The 21,303-nt window shown below is 46.0% G+C and overlaps 1 long non-coding RNA gene across 1 annotated transcript in view; it reads right to left on the bottom strand.

Moving 5' to 3' along the window:
* The window catches only part of LOC140398122 (uncharacterized), a 339,545-nt gene that overhangs the window by 4,725 nt on the left and 313,517 nt on the right, over positions 1-21,303 (bottom strand). Inside the window, exon 9 of the long non-coding RNA XR_011937414.1 lies at positions 14,027-14,153. This is a non-coding gene — a long non-coding RNA (uncharacterized lncRNA). The remainder of the gene's footprint in view (positions 1-14,026; positions 14,154-21,303) is intronic.

Raw genomic sequence — 21,303 nt, 5'->3', positions numbered from 1 at the left:
GTCTGTGTTGATGGTGACTAAGGGTGATTCCTGATTCGTCTTTGTCATTTGTTTATGTTAACATGCGGGCTAATGTCTGGGGTTTGGTGGGCGGATGGGATGGTTGTTATTGTTATGGGGATTGACATTACATTGTTACTGATTATTGTTTATTGTTGGGTGTAAATTTGGGAGAAAATGTGAAAAAGGCGAAGAAAAAAATATTTTTAAAAAATGAATTTTCCCTTTAAATAAAATTGTTCATAGGATGTTGAAACATCATTCCTGGCTTCAATAATTGTTAAATAGGGAAACTTGCTTTATATTAACCCTGTTTTTAGTGTTAGAATTAATGAACATGTTTTTGGGGGCAATGTTTGCACCTGTGGGGGTTTCAGTGTTTCTATGGCCTCCTCTAATTAATAGATTTATGCAAACATTGTAACTGTAGCCCCCTATGAAATACCCATTTTATAATTTCCCTGACACCACCTTACGAAATAAATGGACACAACGGAGAATTAATATTTGACTCTCACTCAAATGGTAATCTGTTAATTGATCCTTTTAACAGCTCCATTTAACACCTCATCGCTCAGCCAGTAATCACACTCAATGACCAATTCATTGCAGTCAAACAGCCAAGGGATTTAAAATCACAGCTTCATCATTACTGGGTGCATTTGGGAGTCCCATAACTGAGACGACAGCTGCAATTTTCCAGCCCTTCCCGCAAGTGAGATCTTCCGGTCCCATCACAGCCAATGGGCGTTTGAATGGCTCGCCTTATCCGCGATCTGCGCGACCGGGAAACTCTGGCCCATATCTTTCTTATGTATTTATGTACCTGCTTGCATTTTATAAACCACTAACAGGATCACTACGGCATTCCTTAAAGTGAATTGAAACATAGTCTGGTTCAGCGGGCAGCACTCTCACCTCGGGGTCAAGTTGTTCATTCAAGTACCACTCCAGACACGTAATCCAAGTTAACACACCCAATGCCAATAGTGAGGGAGTGCGGCACTGTCAGTTGAGATGTCAAATCGAAGCCCTGTCTGTCCTGCTTGGTGGATGTACTCATGGCAATATTTCAACAATAAAAAAGAGCAATAATTTTCTTGCTGGGGTCTATACTTATTCCTCAAGCAACAGCACTCGAAACATGTTTGCCTGGGTTTCATAGTATGTCAGACATTAGTTACTGAGGGTTTCAAAGAGCTTCCACCAATAGCGCAGCAAACATCAGAACTCCGGCCCTGGACCTATTCCCCCTTCATAGAAACATAGAAATTACAGTGCAGAAGGAGGCCATTCAGCCCATCGAGTCTGCACCAGCCCTTCGAAAGAGCACCCGATTTAAGCCCACACCTCCACCCTATCGCCATAACCCAGTAACCCCACCTAACCCTTTTTGGACACTAAGAGGCAATTTATCGTGGCCAATCCACCTAACCTACACATCTTTGGACTGTGGGCGGAAACCGGAGCACCCGGAGGAAACCCACAAAAAACACGAGGAGAAAGTGCAAATTCCACACAGACAGTGACCCAAGCCGGGAATCGAACCAGGGACCTTGGAGCTGTAAAGCAATAGTGCTAATCACAGTACTACCATGCCACCCATCTCCCAATTCTATGTCAATCCTGGGTTTAGACTTCAATAAAAACTGGCTGAGGTGGGGGGGAATGAGTGGATTGGAATCAATCTGCACAGCGAGGGTTAGAACAAAGAAAAAGTGTGGCCTAACTAAGGTTCTATACAGCTGCAACATGACTTGCCAATTCTTATACTCAATGCCCCGGCCAATGAAGGCAAGCATGCCGTATGCCTTCTTGACTACCTTCTCCACCTGTGTTGCCCCTTTCAGTGACCTGTGGACCTGTATACCTAGATCTCTCTGACTGTCAATATTCTTTAGGGTTCTACCATTCACTGTATATTCCCTGCCTGCATTAGACCTTCCAAAATGCATTACCTCACATTTGTCCGGATTAAACTCCATCTGCCATCTCTCCGCCCAAGTCTCCAAACAATCTAAATCCTGCTGTATCCTCTGACAGTCCTCATCGCTATCCGCAATTCCGACAACCTTTGTGTCATCTGCAAACTAATCAGATCAGTTACATTTTCCTCCAAATCATTTATATGGCTTTACTGAAGTCCATATAGACAACATCCACTGCCTATCTGCATCAATCATCTTTGTGACCTCTTCAAAAAACTCTATCAAGTTAGTGAGACACGACCTCCCCTTCACAAAACCGTGCTGCCTCTCGCTAATACGTAAATTTGTAGTTCCCTGGATTATCCTTGCTACCCTTCTGAAACAAAGGAACAACACTGGCTATTCTCCAGTCCTCCGGGACATCGCCTGAAGACAGTGAGGATCCAAAGATTTCTGTCAAGGCCTAATTCAAGGTTAAATTCAACTCTGGCAATAGTTAGCTGCTGTTATGCACCCCACTATTTTCTTCCCGTTAAAGCCAATGGGACAGCTGAATAACGGGCAATCATTCCACTACCACCTGTTTTGTGCCATGCTGAAGTGGAGTTTTACATCCAGAATTACTAAACTACCCATACATTCACCATTACAAAACCAACTCCCTCACCTCCTCCATCAGGAGTCACAAGAACAAAACTAACATTCTCAGAGACAATTGGATATTTTAAAATACAGGCCCTGCATTTAATTTTTTGTGAATTTCCTCTAATTCCGTTCCTCGTGCATCCCCGATTCCCTACTTCCTGCTAATCACAATTGTGCCTCCAGCAGGTGTTATCCAAACACATTGATAAAAGCAAAATACTGCGGATGCTGGAATCTGAAACAAAATTACTGGACAATCTCAGCAGGTCTGACAGCATCTGTGGAGAGAGAAGGGAGCTGATGTTTCGAGTCTTTGTCAAAGCTTTGTGCTCTAAACACATTTTTCTCTTCACCACATTCTGGTACAAACAGAATTTGTAACTGTGTCACCAAAGATTGCACCAACACTTTAAAATCTAAACAGGTTATCCCTGCTTTGGGAGTATTTTAGCCTCAGCAGTTCATTGCTCATAACCTATGTCCCTGGAATGAATTACACAGTCAGTGTTTTAATATACCACTGTTAATGGATCATTAGGAAGCAACACCCTTAAGAGGGACATGATTAATTCATCAATTTCTCTCCAGTCTATATATTGGAAGTGAAGGGTTGGATTGAATAGGGCTTATCTAGTTGCTTGGGTTTAAACGCCTATGATGGGCTGTGCCAATGAATGGCACACTGGAGTTGCATGTTACATCTGGAAAGTTCTCCCATTTAAGTATCTCAGGACATGTTACATGAAGATGCCTATTAAGCACTTTGAGCTTTCCGTATGCATCATTTAGATGGACTCATTCTCACCTATCTCGACTCTCCATAATGAACAGTAACAACTAGCATTCTTAACAGGAACAAGTTAGTCCACCAAGACGCCACAGTATTCATTCACTCTCACATATGCACGTTAGCTTGCTGCCATCCATGGAATATTTTCCCACCCCAAATACCATTGTGTCTCTTGGGGTTATTAATAACCTTGTTATTGATCTAACCTCCAACCCTGGTTCCAATCAAGACACTCATCCAATTAACCACAGCTAACTATTACAATATTTTGTTACTCAGTTTAATGTAGCTTCAATCTCCACTCGGATTCATTTCCAAAAAAATGGGATTGTTTTATTTTATTGCCCATTGAGTGTGCTGCAATAGAACCCCTTGACTGAAATTTAGAAAGGGAAGGGTGATTTGATTGAGGTTTTTCAGGTATTAAGGGGAACAGATAGGGTAGATAGAGAGGAATTATTTCTGTGGGTTGAGCTGTCTGGAGCACATTGTCTAAACATTAAAGGCAGGCTTTTCAGGAATGAAATTAGGAAACACTGATTCACGCAAACTCTCACAAATGACAAGTGATGCAAGATCAACTGTTAATTATAGATCTGAGACTGATAGATTTTTGTTAACCAAAGATGTTAAGGGATGTGGGGCAATGGAGGGTATATGGAGTTGGGTCGCATAACAGCCATGATCTCACTGAATGATGGAACAGGCTGGAGGGGCAGAATGGTCTCCTGCTCTTCCCAATATTATCTTTTGTTGATTTAATGTAAATGTGGATCAGGTGTGGCATATCAGGTGTGGCATATAGAGGCTGTTTAGCACAGGGCTAAATTGCTAGCTTTGAAAGCAGGCCAGCAGCACGGTTCAATTCCCATACCAGCCTCCCCGAACAGGCGCCGGAATGTGGCGACTAGGGGCTTTTCACAGTAACTTCATTTGAAGCCTACTTGTGACAATAAGCGATTTTCATATCATGGTGGCTAATTAATTCTCAGCCAGTTTACATTATTACCCAGAGTTAAGCTGCCAATCAATGGATGCTCGTCAATTCCCCTTTGAAATCTCCTTCTTGTGTGCATCGAGTTTTCAATGCGCAGTCCCTTTACCTTTTTATTATGAAGCCATATTTAACATGGAACAAGGCCTGTGTGGTAGCTTCCTGTTTGCTACATGTCCGCACATATGAGTAGCCTAACAGCGACAGTGATAGGTCACTGTTATAATAGAGAAACCAAAGCAGGTAATTTGTGCAGAGCAAGGTCCCATAAATTTCAGAGCTACATGATCAGTCGTGATGGTTGTAGGATAAATATTGGCTATCGTTCCCCGGCCTTCTTTGAAATTTTAATCTCTGAGGAGGGGGCTTGGTTCAATGTTTCATTTAAAGGACAGCATCTTTGACAGTGTAGATCCCTCCATCCTGTGCATCCAAAATGATGTGACAAAGACTTAATAATTTCAGGGGAATATGTTAAAAAGGGCAATAGATGGTCTGACCACGCATGTCACAAACTGCATCCACATGTGACGTACGGGAAGGGAATGATTGTATTCTCCAAGTCCCATGCGGAATATGGGCTTCCCCGCTAAGAGGGCGGGGAAGATCAATTAACATTGGATATTAGGTCAGCCCGTTGGGGACCGACCATCTCAGACCCGGTCGGGTATTACCGGGAGCAGTTAAACTTTGGAAATAAACCTTTAATTCTTTTGTTACAACTTGGTGTGGACTCTCCGGGACTTCATAAAAACGCAAGGGCTGGAATAGAAAATCAGATGTGATAAGCAATCCTTGTCTTTTATGCATTGTGTTCTGCCAGGAACTGTGAATCGATGGTTGTGGGGCAAGGACATGGTGAAGCTGTGATGCCTCCCCTCCTAATGGCCTTTAACGTGTGTAAAGTGAATCCTTGGGAAAGGTACCGGTGATCTGCTGCCAGGGCCTCATGCGGGGTTAGGGTTGGGGGCCGGCAGGCAGCAGTTAAATAAAGTAAAGGTCAGAAATCAGTGGTGAAAAGGAAATGGAAAAAGTTCCGCAGAAAACATGGGAGGTGGAAGGTGACAGAGGAAGGCCCTCATTGGCAGAATTCTAGAACAGGTCACCAGCCAGAACGTTCTCCTGGGAACAGTACATGGTTTTGGAATACGAAAGGGGGCATGGGGTTAGGGATTGGAATACAAAATTCTCACTGAGATACTGAGTATTTTCAGCCATCAAAGTGAACCCATAGCTAGGGTTTGGTATTGGTTGGTGCTTTACAAGCCTCAACTCTCTCCATTAACCTTAGGATTCTTCAATGTGTGTATTGGCAAAGCAACAAGCTTTAAATACTCCTGTAAAAAGGACTAATTATTACACAAATTAAAAATCTTGGCTGGAATTCTCTGGACGTTGCCATTCATGTTTCTCGCGGAGGGTTTCCCGGCCGGAATGGGCTGGATTCAATGAGAAATCCCATTGACAAGAAGCAGGATGGGAGAATGCCCCCGGCATCTGCGTGCCACCTGGGAATATGAAGCTGGGGAACAGGAGAATCCAGCCCAGTGTCTGGATTTCCAGCTCTGAAATCCCTTCACATGAGATGCCAAAGCACCGGTGGGTATGGTCGATTTGGGCAGACTGTTGCCCCAATACCCAGAACAGGACATCGGTGGTGACAGAATTCTGGTTTTGTCCAAACTGCAACATCTTTTAAATAAAATGGCAAAAGAGTAACGCTTCCTTGAGAAGCAAGGGGTTGGAGGTAATTTTAACCTAATTCACCAGGCAGTAATCCTATGAGATGGCAGTATTGCCATGGGGTGAGGTGGGAATCTGCTGGAAAATTCAATGTAAATTGAGAAAGAATGATTCCACTGAACAAAATACCTCCTGGTGGGGGTGAGGGAATGATTCTGTGAAGGCAGGGGGGAGATGGAGTACATGCTTGCTGCCAATCAGAAATAGCAGGCACACTCCGGCAATTAACTCTCTGCTGCTTGGTTTCAATCTCAGCGACTTTACCAGACAGCCTGTTCACTGAGATAACTCAGGAGGAGCCCATTGCACTGGGAGATCAGAAATACAGACAGAAGAAGAAAGTCCTCTCTCTTAATGTTTAAACTCAGTGTGGCAGGCTAAGGCTTGATATTTCAATTGGTGGCAACAGAAGATCTCTAAATATAACTGCACTGAGATTGGAAGAAGATCTTGAGCCAACAGATGTGTTTGAAGCAGGGAGCGTTGATGCATTTAAGGAGATATTTCACACCCGCAAGAGGGAATAGAGGAACCCAGGGGGCAGAGTGGGAAGAGATAATCAAAGTGGGAGAAGACTCGTTTGGAGCACAAACACTAGCATAAGGCAGTTGGGCCAAATGGCCTGTTTTTATGCTATAGATTCAATCTAATACATTATGATTCAATACGGTTTGAAACATTCCCCTACATTGGTCATGGTCAATGCAAAATGTACAGTGGACTGAGCCTTATAGATCAAAAGGTGTAGCAGACAGAAAAGTTTCTGCTGCCTATATTAACTGTTCTTGTTATCCTACATTGTGATTTCAAGGCTAATTCTTCCTCTTTGTTTAACGATGTAAGATATTTTAATGCAAATCTCGCTGAAATCCATCCTGATGCCCCGTGATGGGTCACATGGTAAGTGCATCGTCAAATGTAGAACTGACCACGGTATCATACAAGGATGTTGTGATTAGCCTCCACAAACCTGGAACTGGAAGAGGAAAGAACTGGGGTCAGGGCTCCTGCTATCTGGATGCTGAGGGAGAACAAGTATGGTCTTGTTTGTGAGGTTCCACCACAATGACATCAACATCAGTTTGGACTGAACGTGTGGGGCTTGGGCAAGTCACCTCATGATACCCACTGATCATAATCCCAGCAGGTGTCTGCACCTTCAAGGGGAGGAGGAGGAGAAGAAACTGGGAGGTGATGCAGAGGGGAAAGGATTGGTCAGATGATTTCCAAAGGATGATGTCATTAATATATCAACCAATGCCGAATAAATTTTTTTTTTTTAGAAATCTTCTTTGATAATCATGGCCGGGATTCTGCGACCCTTCGCCGGGTCAGAGAATCGTCCAGAGGGGGGCACGAGAATTCCGCCCGCGGGATCGCTGCTGCGCCAGTCGGGGGCAGTTGAAAGCGGCCCCCCTGGCGATATTCTGGGCCTTGACGGGCTGAGTGCCCGCCGAGTTTGGCCAAGTCCCGCCGGCGTGGGTTACGTATGGACCCACCCGGCGGGACCTCGGAGTTCTGGCTGCGGGGGCCGTCCTGGTGGGGGGGGGGTTGGAGGGATTCACGGTGGCCTGGTCCACGATCGGGTCCTGCCGATCGGGGGGCATGCTGGTTCCGTGGGGGCCTATGTTCCTCCGCGGCGGGCCCCTATAGGGCTCCGCCATATTGCCCGGGGCCGGCGTGGGGACGGGAACCCATGCGCATGCGCGAACCCGCGAGACCACTCCGGCATGGTACTAGCCCCCTGGGAAGTGGTGGACAGCTGTCAGGTGAGGCCCGTTGACACCTGAGTGTCTCGCGCCACTTTTCACGGCGCGTTAGAACTTGGTCACAGGATTGGGGAATCCCAGCCCATATGTCCAACAGAAGCCTTGATAACATTTTGCGATAATTCGCAGCGTCAGATACAGGGCACAACACTGAGAGCATTTCCTGTGAGGACACAAACCAAATAAAATATCACCCGAAGACAACAAATCATTGTTAGCCTCTCTACTACGTCACAAGCTCTGATTTTGCAGACAGCTTCCCTCACTAACCCACAGTCCTACACAAAACCTAATCTTTACAAGAAAATAAGAATTAGGAACAGGAGTAGGCCATTCAGCCCCTCGAGCCTGCTCACTATTCAATAAGATCATAGCTGATCTTTGACCTCAACTCCATTTTCTTATCTTAGCTCAGTGGGCTAGACAGCTGGGGCGAGATTCTCCGACCCCCCGCCGGGTCGGAGCATCGCCGGGGGCTGGCATGAATCCCGCCCCCGCCGGTTGCCGAATTCTCCGGCACCGGATATTCGGCGGGGGTGGGAATCGCGCCGCGCCGGTTGGCGGGCCCCCCCCCCGCGATTCGCCGGCCCGGATGGGCCGAAGTCCCGCCGCTAAAATGCCTGTCCCGCCGGTGTAGGTTAAACCACCTACCTTACCGGCGGGACAAGGCGGCGCGGGCAGGCTCCGGGGTCCTGGGGGGGGGGGGCGATCTGGCCCCGGGGGGTGCCCCTACGGTGGCCTGGCCCGAATCCAGGGCCCACCGATCCGCGGGCGGGCCTGTGCCATGGGGGCACTCTTTTCCTTCCGCCTTCACCACGGTCTCCACCATGGTGGAGGCGGAAGAGACCCCCTCCACTGCGCATGCGCGGGAATGCCGTCAGCGGTCGCTAACGTTCCCGCGCATGAGCCACCCGGAGATGTCATTTCCGCGCCAGCTGGCGGGGCACCTTAGGCCTTTTCTGCCAGCTGGCGGGGTGGAAATTCGTCCGGCGCCGGCCTAGCCCCTTAAGGTTGGGGCGGGTCGGCGGACACTGCGCCGATACCGGAGAATTTCGCCCCAGGTTTGTGATGCAGAGCAAGGCCAGCAGCGCGGGTCAATTCCTGTACCAGCTGAGAATTCTGAATTCTCCCTCTGTGTACCCGAACAGGCACCGGAATGTGGTGACTAGGGGCTTTTCACAGTAACTTCATTGCAGTTTTAATGTAAGTCCAGCCAGGGGGGAAACAGCCCCTCAGTGTCTACCCTGACAAGCCCTTTCGGAATCTTATAAGTTGTACAAGGGATGGAGGCTTTGGAGAATGCATGAGGAGGTTTACCAGGATGTTGCCTGGTCTGGAGGGTGTTAGCTATGCAGAGAGGCTGAATAGACTCGGTCTGTTTTCATTTAGAATGACGGAGATTGAGGGGTGACCTGTTAGAGGTCTAGAAGATTATGAGGGGCATGGATAGAGTGGATGGGCAGGCACTCTTTCCCAGGGTGGAGGGGTCAGTCACCAGGGGGCATAGGTTTAAGGTCTGTGGGGCAAAGTTTAGAGGAGATGTGCAATGTTTTTTTACACAGAGGTTGGTGAGTGCCTGGAACAGTCTGCCAGGGGAGGTTGTGGAAGCAGATACATTAACAGTGTTCAAAAGGCATCTCGACAAACACATGGATAGGATGGGTATAGAGGGATACGGCACAAGGGAATGCTGAGGGTTTTGGTCAAGGTTGGTAACATGACCGGTACAGGCTTGGAGGGGCAAAGGGCCTGTTCCTGTGCTGTATTGTTCCTTGTTCTTTGTTTCAGTGAGATCAGTTCTCATTTGTCTAAATTCCATGATGTGGAGATGCCGGCGTTGGACTGGGGTGAGCACAGTAAGAAGTCTTACAACACCAAGTTAAAATCCAACAGGTTTGTTTCGATGTCACTAGCTTTCGGAGCGCTGCTCCTTCCTCAGGTGAATGAAGAGGTATGTTCCAGAAACATATATATAGACAAAGTCAAAGATGCAAGACAATGCTTGGAATGTGAGCATTTGCAGGTAATTAAGTCTTTACAGATCCAGAGATGGGGTAACCCCAGGTTAAAGAGGTGTGAATTGTCTCAAGCCAGGACAGGTGGTAGGATTTCGGCAAGCTGGAATCTCAATTCCAGACAGTTTAGGCGGATATTACTCAATTCCTCCTCAAGGTCAACTCTCTCACCCAAGGATTCAATATTTATAATGTGTGAACGTTTTAGCTTTGTCAAGAGTCATCCAGACTGGAAACGTGAGCTTCCTTCTCTCTCCGCAGACGCTGTCAGAACTGCTACGATTGTCCAGCATTTTCTAGTTTGGTTTTAGATTCCAGCGTCCGCAGTGAATTGCTTTTATTGTCTCATTTTTGGTGTTGTGTTAGAAAGACTAAACACTCCTTAACAATCCAATCATTTGTTCAACGCTCTCCTCCACCTCACCCCCAACCCAAGCAAAATGAGAAGCAAATGGATTCAGTGCTAAATTTTATTTTCCTTTTGAATTCCATGGATACAGATCTAGAGAACTCCATCCACTGGGATCCTCTGATCTGCAGTCAGATTTTTATTCATTCTCAGGATGTGGGCACTACTGACCGTTACAGAGGGCCGTTAGGAGTTAAGCATGCTGGTGTGGGATTGGAGTCACATATAAACCCGATCAGGTAAGCGTAGCAGGTTTCCTTCCCTAAAGGGACAATAAGTGAACCAGTTAGATTTCTCCGACAAACCAGTCCCTTCATGGCCATTTTGAAATGATCCAGCTTTTAATTCCCAGATTCACGCTCCTGTGAAGAGCCTTGGGATATTTTTACCAAGTGAAAGGTGCTCTATAAATAAAAGTTGTTGTTGTTCATGAATCTCGTTGAGGTAAGTGCTCACAGTGTCTTAGTTACCAGTCCTGATGTGTGATTCTGGACACTGAGCTATTTAACCATGGAAGCTCAATCTAAACCTGCCCCCACTCACCACACAAGAAAGGATCTGCTATAAAAAGATTACCCATTCTGGTCACCTTCCACCATTCTTGATAGTCACATGATACAACAAAAATGGAGTTTGTTGACTAAACATAGTGATCAATCTCTATAAATGAGTTTACAACAGGCGCAGACGTGGCATGAGGAAAACCACTAGGGGTGAAGAGTTTGGGGAATCATAGATTGAAAGTTACCATTCAACCCAAGCCATAGTACATTCACCGCATGTTATATCTGAAACCGCTGGAATACCGGATCCAATTGGATTACAGCACAGCGAGCCAGACAGACGGTGCATTTGGTTAATTATATCTCCTCCCCCCATGACTAAATGGTGAAGACCAATTGTAGGGCTTCTGTTTCTGCCCTTGGTTGAGAACACTTGGCTCAACAATTGGCTAGGGTGTGTGACAATCGACGCGCTGATCTACTGTTGATTAGCATAGTGGTTGGTGTATTGATCTTCGGGGTCACTGAGGTGGGAGCACTGTGTAGGCGATGGACGCTGAGTGAAAAATTGCAGCAAGAAAAGCCACATATCAATAAACTAAGATCACTCCCCTGCCCTATGCACCCGCCCCCCTCCCGTCCCGCACCCCCACCCCCTCAATCAATACACACTGACATAACACTACTCTTTGAAGAATATGACTAAATCAACAGAGGGACCTGCAGGGAACAAAGGGTTAACACGATCACTTCAAACACCAACATTTTTCTCTGTAAAGTGAACCTTTTGAAAGGTATGAGGGTGATTGTGCCCCCGTATCTTTCTAACAGGAGGTCAGATACTTACAGACAGAATTGATGGGTTTCAGCCCATGAGAGAAATTCAAAGTGCTTACCATTTTCTCAGTTATATTGGGGTTTTATTTTCTCTGGGATCGATTGTCCACGACTTCTTTTTCCCCGCTGCTGTTGTACGCATGCCCCAGGGAAAGCTAGGAGGTTGTACAGTTATCTCCCTTGGTATAATTCTAAACTATACAACCTACTACCTCAGCCTGAATGCACACAGCAATTGGCACATCGACTCCTGAATCTGGGGTTCAAAGAGAAGTGGTTGTTGGGGCAGGGTAGTGAGAGGAGGGTAGGGGTGAGGGTAGGGTGGAGAAAGGACTTAGCAGAGGGTAGGTGAGTGATAGGTTAGGGAAAGAAAGAGTGTTGAAGATGTATCTGCCCGAAGTTTGGAGTTTTCGCTACATAACTAGGTTTTGTAAAGACGCGGCTGGATGATGCAAACACATCCTGCGAAAGAGGAAAATGCAGAAACGTATGAACATGGCCTTATTGTACTTGAGGAGTTTTACAAATCCAGACAGACGGACACACACGCACATGGATGCACTGGCACACAGATAGACAAAGACACACAGGCACCCTCCCCAAAACAAGCCAACATTCCAGCCAACTCGTACTTCATAACAAATACCTCATTCACTTCTCATTTTATGCAAAAAGGATCTTTGGCAACACTGAGGTTGTCAATGATGGCAGCAAAGGGCCCAAAAACAAGCTGAATCATAGACTTTACAGTGCAGTCACCCAAGCTGAGAATCGAACATGGGACCCTAGAGCTATACTAACCACTGTGCTACTATGCCGCTTGAATCATAGAATCATAGAATTTACTGTGCAGAAGGAGGCCATTCGGCCCATCGAGTCAACACCAGTCCTTGGAAAGAGCACCCCACTAAAGCCCACACCTCCATCCTATCCCGTAACCCCACCTAACCTTTTTGGACACTCAGGGCAATTTAGCATGGCCAATCCACCTAACCTGTACATCTTTGGGCTGTGGGAGGAAACCGGAGCACCCGGAGAAAACCCTCGCAGACACGGAGAGAATGTGCAGACTCCGCACAGACAGTGACCCAAGCCGGGAATCGAACCTGGGACCCTGGGGCTGTGAAGCAACTGTGCTATCCACAATGCTACCATGCCACTTGAATCACGCATGCCCTATGGCTCATTGGGCTCCTCTCATCCCAATAACACGCAATCTCCGTCTTTTCCCAACGCCAAAAGAAAACCTTACAACTGCTCCGTATTTAGTGACAGCTTACTTTGCAGTGAACTCTCGGACTGTGACACAGGGAAAGTGTAAAATCTCAGAGACATCATACCACCAGGTGGGTTTGTTGTAACTGTCCATTTCTGCTCTGACGTCTATCCTAAGGCACAAGTCCTTTTCTGCGTCCGTGGCTAGTCCCAAATGAAAATTACATTTCATGGAGATTCAGAAGGGATCAAATAAAATAGACAACCATAAGCGTCTTGGTCACTCTTTCCAGAGGGGAGTAAATAACTGGTTAAACAGTTAATTATCAACAGGGAGTTGCTTGCTGGAAGGTCTGCTGCATCACTGACTCATGGGTTGGGACTTTCACACTGCCAACCCCACCCTGCAACAAAAAAAGAAAACAGGATTTACGGTTGGCCCAACGCACTTCAGTGCTTGAGGAATCTTGTATGCAGCATAAACACTCACATGGATCAGATGGAATGAATGGCCTGTTACTGCCTTGTAAAATGTGATGGCATTATCGTGTGGTTGTTCCTATGACTTGGTTCCTTTGCCTATGCAATACGATGAGAGGCCCCCCCTCTCACCACCTCTTCCCACAATCCGCAACTGGGACTGTCTGAGACTGAGGCAATCGTCATGTCCATGGCTGAGAATCCCCACAAAAGGTCTTATATCTTTGTGTTGGTCATTTATCGCTGAGGAAAATCTCTGTTGCCTCTACCATGTAGACACAGACCTATAGACATGAGCTTGTGGGATATGTAAAACACAAGTTCGGATCTACGGGTTAGTGGCAGCTGGCTTTGCAGTTTCAACATCTGTATCCATCTGTCTCCTCTTCTTTGTTCCTCGTTTCTTTTTCATCCCCATCGTCACTAATGCCACCCATTCTCCTCTCTTCCCCCTTCTCTTATATTCCTTCTCTCACCTCCCTTTTCCTCTCTTTCTGTTTACACAAAGCTTACACTTGTCATGTATAGGTACAGGTGTCGAAAGTATATTGGTGTGTTTTGAAAACACTCCCTTAACTAACGATTTTCTCTAGTTTTGTGTTGGCATTTTAAATGTATTTGCGAAAGTCACCACATCTCTCAAATCAAAATCTGACCAAAACAATTATAAACATAATATTAAAACTCAAAACACCAACACTGTGATCTGGTTGCTCTGTGCATGCGTGTAGGGCCATCTGCTCGCTCTCAGTTTCAACTCCTGGCATGGGATGTCATTGGCCTGTCAGGCTGCGTTTTGTCTTGCTAGGCCGAGTTCTGGAGATCCTAAAATAGAAGTGAAAAAATAAGGAATGAAAGGAGCTTTTAAAGATTTCAAGTGAAATCATTTAGCACCCCTAGAATGACTAACTCAGTACAATTAAGCATGGCAATGCTTTGTGATTTCTTAAGCGTTGGAAATACAAAAAAACGTCAATCCAATCTTGGACATCACGTGTTGCCGTTTTTTTCCCGTGCTTGTTTAAAAAAACTTTCTTGATCTAAGTTACTGTCAAACATGAGATAGTCACAGAATCGAATGAAAAGAATGATTCCTCATCGAAGCACAACCGTTATTGGAAGAATTACTTGACTCGAATTGCTTTGTACCATAGCAGCTCCTTGGCTAGCTACCCAGGCTCCTTCTGCACGCCAAGCTTGGATGCAGTTTTTGTGTCTCGATTTCTCTCTCTTTCTTTCGCTCTCATCTCTTTTGAAAATCTTTCCATCCCGAAAAGCAATAACGTCTTTGGACCGGTTTTGAGTGCGGCTTACAGCTTAGATCTCTCTCAGACCCACACGTCGCAAAACACCAAAAGAGAACGGCAACATGCAGCTGGACTGAAACGGCAGCCCACCCCACTCCACCCCTTTCCAAAAGGCAGCAGCCAAATTAAATGTTCTATTAAAATCTGAGTCACAGGCCTCACCTTTCTGCTCATCCTCTTTCCGTCGGGAGAATGCCAAATTGGGAAAAAGGAAACACAAAAAAGCTGCCGCACTTCCACAAAATCTGTACGCAGCGCAATTACTTCGCTTTGTGGGGAGAGAGAGAGAGAGCGAGAGGAAGGGGGAAGGAGCCAAATAGGACTTTATCCATCTTCCCCTCCTCCCTCCGTCCCTCACCCACACACCAGTATCCCCCGCCCATCAACATTCCCTCTCCTTTAGTCGCCAAACGTCCTGCCTCATCTTAAGATGCTTTGCCGTTTGTGACAAGAGGGCCTACCTCGTGACATGGTGCATTCGACCAACATTGAAAGCAGCGCCCCCAACACACAGGTTCCGAGCAGGGTTTGAGTAATTCCACATTCCAGAAAAACACACAGACAATATAGGCACAAGCATAGGGGGAGCCTGACTGCTTTCTGTAATCCAAAAAGGTCACCAATAGAATTTTATCCTTTGCGAATGGAATCGGTTTCCCTTGCAATTAAATCTGCTGACTGCACAAGCCAGCTGTTTCCTCTTTCTAGCAATAAAAATGGCGATTACTATTCTTTTGTTTCTTCCTCGCGGGATTAAGGTGGAAATATTTGCCCCGATTTTTCAACAACAAAAACAAACAGCAAAAAAAAATGATGAGACAGAGCGATATGATAATTTTCAGACAATGAATTTTGGATGGTGTCCCTTCGATCTGATGCTGTCCCAACCAAGCAAAGCTGGCGCCATGCAGTGCCCGGGCACTGCAGATTCCTACTTAGTACAGCGACAGAACCATTTGGCTGATGGATAGCCATCAGCAGATAGGGTAAGAAGGGGAGAGAGAACTTTCAGGCTCACAAAGACTTGGGAAAGTTAACGCACAAACGCACAAAAAACTTGGCCGCTCAGTCGCAACCAAACATCTCATTCCCAGAGCCAGAAAACTTTGAAGGAGCCTCTTTTAGTTTTCTATTCTCTCTCCAAGCGTTAAACGGCAATTAAGGACGAAAGGGGTAGAAGGAAAGAAAGAGGGAGCGAACGAGAGTGTGAGAGAGAGTGCAAGGGGCTTAGCGTGGATCTTGGCACAATACACGAAGCCCGACAATGTGAATTTTAATATCAGATGGTACCCTGTAAATCTTGAATGCAAAGAGAAGACAAATCTGCTTTGAAATGCAGTTCTGGTGCCAAGTAATTTTAACACTTTCAAGACAGAAGCACAGGTCAGGAAAGCGACAGAAAGGGAAGGAGATTGCAGACGGCATTCTATGCAGATGTCTGCACCCTGCCAAAGACGAACAATATGGAGTAATGTTGGCACAGAAGAGACATTAACAGTTGCCCGGCATTGCACACATTACCCCTCGCTACTTTTCCATTCAAAGTGGATCGCTTCCCTCGAGGCTAATAACTTGAGAAACACATTCTCTCAAAATAACTATATCCATTTGGCATTACTGGGGAGGGGGTGGGGAGGTTGCGTCGGGCGGTTGGGGGGGGGGAACGGGACACACCAGAGGGAGGAAGAAATGTTTGCTGAAGGCGGACGCCAAGAATAAGAAAAAGAACCAAAAAGAAAATCTGAGCCCATTGTGCCGGGGTGATTTTTAAAAACTCAGCAGGAACGCCCAAACATTCCCGATCGTTGTTTTTTTTTTTAAAACATTGCGCAGTCGGGGCGATGAAGCTGGGTTCTGTTCAGAAGAAGGATCGAGAATTCCTTCACTGCTTCTCCACACATGGCTGATGTAAACAGATAATAGGAGGTGACTTTCATTTTCAAAACTAATTTAAAAATAAAGCATTTATACGAGTCAGTTTACAGATGGAGAATATATATATATATTTAAAATTAATGTAACTAAGACTAATCCCTCCCCAAACACACCTAATAACAAAGCCCCAAAAGTCATCCAGAGTCCCTGAACTGTTGTTCTGGTCTCTACTTTAACTGAACATCACGACGCAACATCTGTTTGTAAAATCGCCAACATTGATCCTTTCAAATTTTTTTTGGCAAGCTTTTTAGAAGCAGAGAGCCATGATAGAGAGGGGAGAGTATTCACAAGTAGGCTGACTGCAGACACCGCCTCTTACAATTCCATTTTCCTCTCTCCGTTGCCCAAGTTTAATGTGTGGTCTTTCCCTCGGTGTTAACAGCTGGATTGGAGGTACAGAGTTCAAACAGACCTTACCCAAGAAGGACAAGACAACTCCTGAAGGAGCTTTTCTCCCCCTCTCTCTCTCGTGAAGCCAACGACTAATTTTTATGTGTGTGCAGAGTCGGGGCTGTGGGGGGGGGGGGGGGGGGGGGGGTTGTGCGTGGGGTGGGGGTGCAGTGGAGGACTGCTGCTCCTTTGCGCAGTCTTTTCAGCACCAACTCTGAGGGGGCGGCGGCGGCGGGGGGGGGGGGGGTGGAGAGAGAGAGAGAGGTTGAAAAATCATGACGAAAGCTCATGGGCTTTGCCAACTCTGCAACCAGAAAGAGAGGAGAGCGAGAGAGAGAAGAAGAATGAGAGGAGGCGAGACAGAGATTGAGAGAAATAAAAAGAGTGAAAGCGAGAGAGAGAAATGAGGAGAGGGGAAGAACAGTAGAGAGGCAAAAAGGTGAGAGAGAAAAGAGGGACAGAGAGCGACACAGAGTGTAAGAAATGAAAGGAGGGACCAGAAGAGAAATTGGAGGGAGGGAGAAAATGAGAGAGAGGGGGAGTGCAATAGAGAGAATGAAAGGGAGAGAGAATGACAGAGAGACTGAAATGAGAGGGGACGAGATAGAGTGAGAGAAATGAGAGGAGGGTGAGAAATATAGAGAAATACAAGTGAAAGAGAGAGAATTGGCAGCTAAAGAGAACAAGTGGGAAAGAACTGAGAGAGAGAGAGAGAAAGTGATAAGAGAGAGAGAGAGAGAAATGTGACAGAGAGAACACACAATAATTTGAATACTGAATGCACATAACTGCAATACAGCCAGCGCCAACTATTTTAAAAACTGGAGGGGTGTAATTCTGGAGAAATAAAAGCGAAATATTGCCTTTAATAACACATCAAATATTCTGGTGAAATGAATTTATACTCCTAATCTATCCTCACAAAAATAAAACGCATACAAAATAACCAGGCATGTTACTATGGAGACTTGTGTAAACTCTGGAGTATAGGCATGAATCTTGGCCTTTCCCCCATATCCCATCTTGCATTCTGCTCACGGATTACTGCGGCAGTATTACACCAATCATGGACATTAATCTCAAGCTTCAAATGTGCTGACTGGGAATGAAGCAGCTAGGGATCATTTTTCAAAAGGAAAACCTAATTTGCAGCATTGCACACACACACACACACACACACGAACAATCACACACACACACACAAGAAATGGAATCAAAAATAAGGGACTGCTCGGGTAGGGGAAGATTCAAACTGGAGTATGGTTTGAGAGAGTTGCCGTCTTCCTCGCTACCCCCACCTCGCCACCTTCGTCTCTCTGTCGCTCGACCGTTTGATCAACCATGCAATCACACAGCCCAGCACTCCATGTCTGGTGCCAGGCAATTGAGATGCCTGAAGAGCCACCAGCCTTTGTGTAACAGTGTAGGACCCACTAATACCAAAGGACAATGAACTGTCTAGACCCTTGTGGCCTGATCGATGGCTTGAAGATACCAAGTCATCTGAAGGCGATATCAGCCAAGTAAAACATGAGGACAGTTCAGGATAATTCCCAGATTATTACCTTCTTTGCAAATGGATATGCAGAAACATAACATTTTAGAGCAAATCAGTCCATCAGTGTGTTCCAGATCGCATTGTGTTTCTAACAGCAGAATTAACACAAGGCATTAACATTAACGGATACCCAATTAAACTGCAGAGATTATTTGTGGCAGAACAGGGATATAAGAATGAGCACCACTGTCTTGCGTTAGTATAGTTGAGGGTGGAATGTAGGCAGGGAGCAAATGCAGGCTCCAAAATACTGGAGCGTTCAGTCAAGGGAAACAAAAGAATGATGGCCTCTCTCTCTCCTGCACCTCCTTCAGAAAATTCTCCAAATGTGGCTCAATTTATAGGAATACAATTATTTATCTTGTTAAAAGTCATTCTGAGGTTGCCCTAGCTCCCACACAATGCCTCCCCACCACCCTCTTTGTCAAATTAATCTGTAGGTGGCTCACCACCACCTTCTTACGGGCATTAAGGTTGGGCCTAGCCAGCGAAACCCACAAAACAACAACAAAAATTTAAAAAATGATGTCTCTCTCCCAACACAAGCACATCTTATATTTTAAGCATTCAGTCTGTGGCCATGGCCCCTTAAATCCCACGCTCTGGTATCTCGGTGCAATGCTGACTGCCTGAAATGGGTTAAAAAAAAAAAAAATTGTAAAGAGGAGAAAAAAAAAAGTTGTCTGGAGCCAAACTCTTGCCTTCTGTGATTTAACAGTGAACGGCGCAGGACAGGCTGGCTACATAGCAACCTGAGATTGGCAGACGGCCAACTCATTTCACTAGCAATTGATCGTGGCTTTTAGCCATCATACCCGGGGCCTCAAAGACCAGTACCATCATGCATCTGATATTCACAGCCTGGCATTCTGCCAAAGATAAATCCTCTATTAAAAAAGAGAGAGAGAGAGAAACAGGAGGTGGAGAAACAGAAAGAGAGACAGAGAAGGCGAAAGCTGTTAAATGCTGATTTTAAAATAAAATATAATACCTGGCCAGGAGGCATCGAGATGTCTGTGCTCTACATATGTATATTTCTCTTTTCAGTTGTCACGTTGGTTCACATGACTTCAGTCTTTTCTGTGTGTCCCTGGCATTAACCAACTAGACTAAGCACTGAACTGCGCTCTGCTATGCACTGTTTCCTAACCTTAGTTAACTCTCCTCCCACTTCTCTGACTCCAGCCCTTCCACAAGCCAGAGGAAGTGGGGTGCTGAGCGCAAACGCTGATCACCTACAGCGCGGAGTAAACTCTGAACTTTGTTCCTTGTTCATTAAATGGATTTTTGAAGCTATAATTAGTACCTCAGTTATTTCTCTGATTGGAGACGGACGCCAAATGTTATTTAAGTCCCAGCTTTGCCAACATGCCCCATCGAGGTGGTTTGGATACAGGGAGATAAATCTCATGCCAGCGATTAGATGTACCATGAACTCTCTCAGCGAAGCCACATTTCCCTAACCACCATTCTTCTCCAGCTAATCATCCCTGTTAGTAACTTTCCCCTTTTTAATATTTTTATTTCCCTTATGTGCATCACGTTTTAACCAATTATATTGTTCTAATAACCTCTTCCACTCTAACAATTGTTTAAAGAGATGGTGCTTCCAAGGGCCCTGCTTTGCTGCACCAACAGTATTTCTTCTCAAGCAGGAAGTGGAGTGTAAGGCATCGTCCTACTATTTAGTGCAACATGATCACAATGTAATTGGGGCAAAATCATTTTTCTCTTGGAAGCAACAAAGGAATTTACCAAACACTTTTTCATGAAGACTGTGCCTTTAATGGTCCGCACCCATCGGGACTTGCTTTTGTATAATTCCCCACTAAAGAAAAAACAAACTGGTATTAATGCAAAGGTCTGAGGGTGAGCTCAGTGTGAGTGTGAGCTTAGTGTGTGTGTGGGTTTGGGGTGAGAGTAGGTTTGGGGTGAGTGTGAGCTCAGTGTGAAGGTGGGCTCAGTGTGAGTGTGGTTCAGGGTGAGTGTAGGTTCGGGGTGAGTTTGAGAACAGTGTGAGTGTGGGCTCAGTGTGAGTGTGGGGTGAGTGTGGGTTTGGGGTAAGTGTGAGAACAGGGTGAGTGTGGGCTCAGTGTGAGTGTGAGTTTCAGGTGAGCGTGGGTTCAGGGTGAGTGGAAGCTCGGTGTGAGTGTGAACTCAGAGTGAGTGTGCATGCATGGTGTGTGTTGGTTCAGTGTGAGTGTGAGCTCAGAGATGAGACCGGGTTCAGTGTGAGTGTGGTTTTCTCTGTGAGTGTGGGTTTAGTATGAGTGTGAGCTCAGTGTGGGTTCAGTGTGAGTGTGGGTTCAGTGTGTGTGTGAGTTCAGTTGATGTGGGCTCAGTGTGGATGTGGGCTCAGTGTGAGTGTGAGTTCAGGGTGAGTGTGGGTTCAGTGTGTGTGTGAGTTCAGTTGATGTGGGCTCAGTGTGGATGTGGGCTCAGTGTGAGTGTGAGTTCAGGGTGAGTGTGGGTTCAGTGTGTGTGTGAGTTCAGTTGATGTAGGCTCAGTGTGGATGTGGGCTCAGTGTGAGTGTGGGTTCAGGGTGAGTGTGGGTTCAGTGTGTGTGTGAGTTCAGTTGATGTGGGCTCAGTGTGGATGTGGGCTCAGTGTGAGTGTGGGTTCAGGGTGAGTGTGAGTTCAGTGTGTGTGTGAGTTCAGTTGATGTGGGCTCAGTGTGGATGTGGGCTCAGTGTGAGTGTGGGTTCAGGGTGAGTGTGAGTTCAGTGTGTGTGTGAGTTCAGTTGATGTGGGCTCAGTGTGGATGTGGGCTCAGTGTGAGTG

The sequence above is a fragment of the Scyliorhinus torazame genome, chromosome 21 (genome assembly GCF_047496885.1).
Source record: "Scyliorhinus torazame isolate Kashiwa2021f chromosome 21, sScyTor2.1, whole genome shotgun sequence".
Classification (NCBI taxonomy): Eukaryota; Metazoa; Chordata; class Chondrichthyes; order Carcharhiniformes; family Scyliorhinidae; genus Scyliorhinus; species Scyliorhinus torazame.
This window is presented reverse-complemented; position numbering and strand designations above follow the sequence as displayed.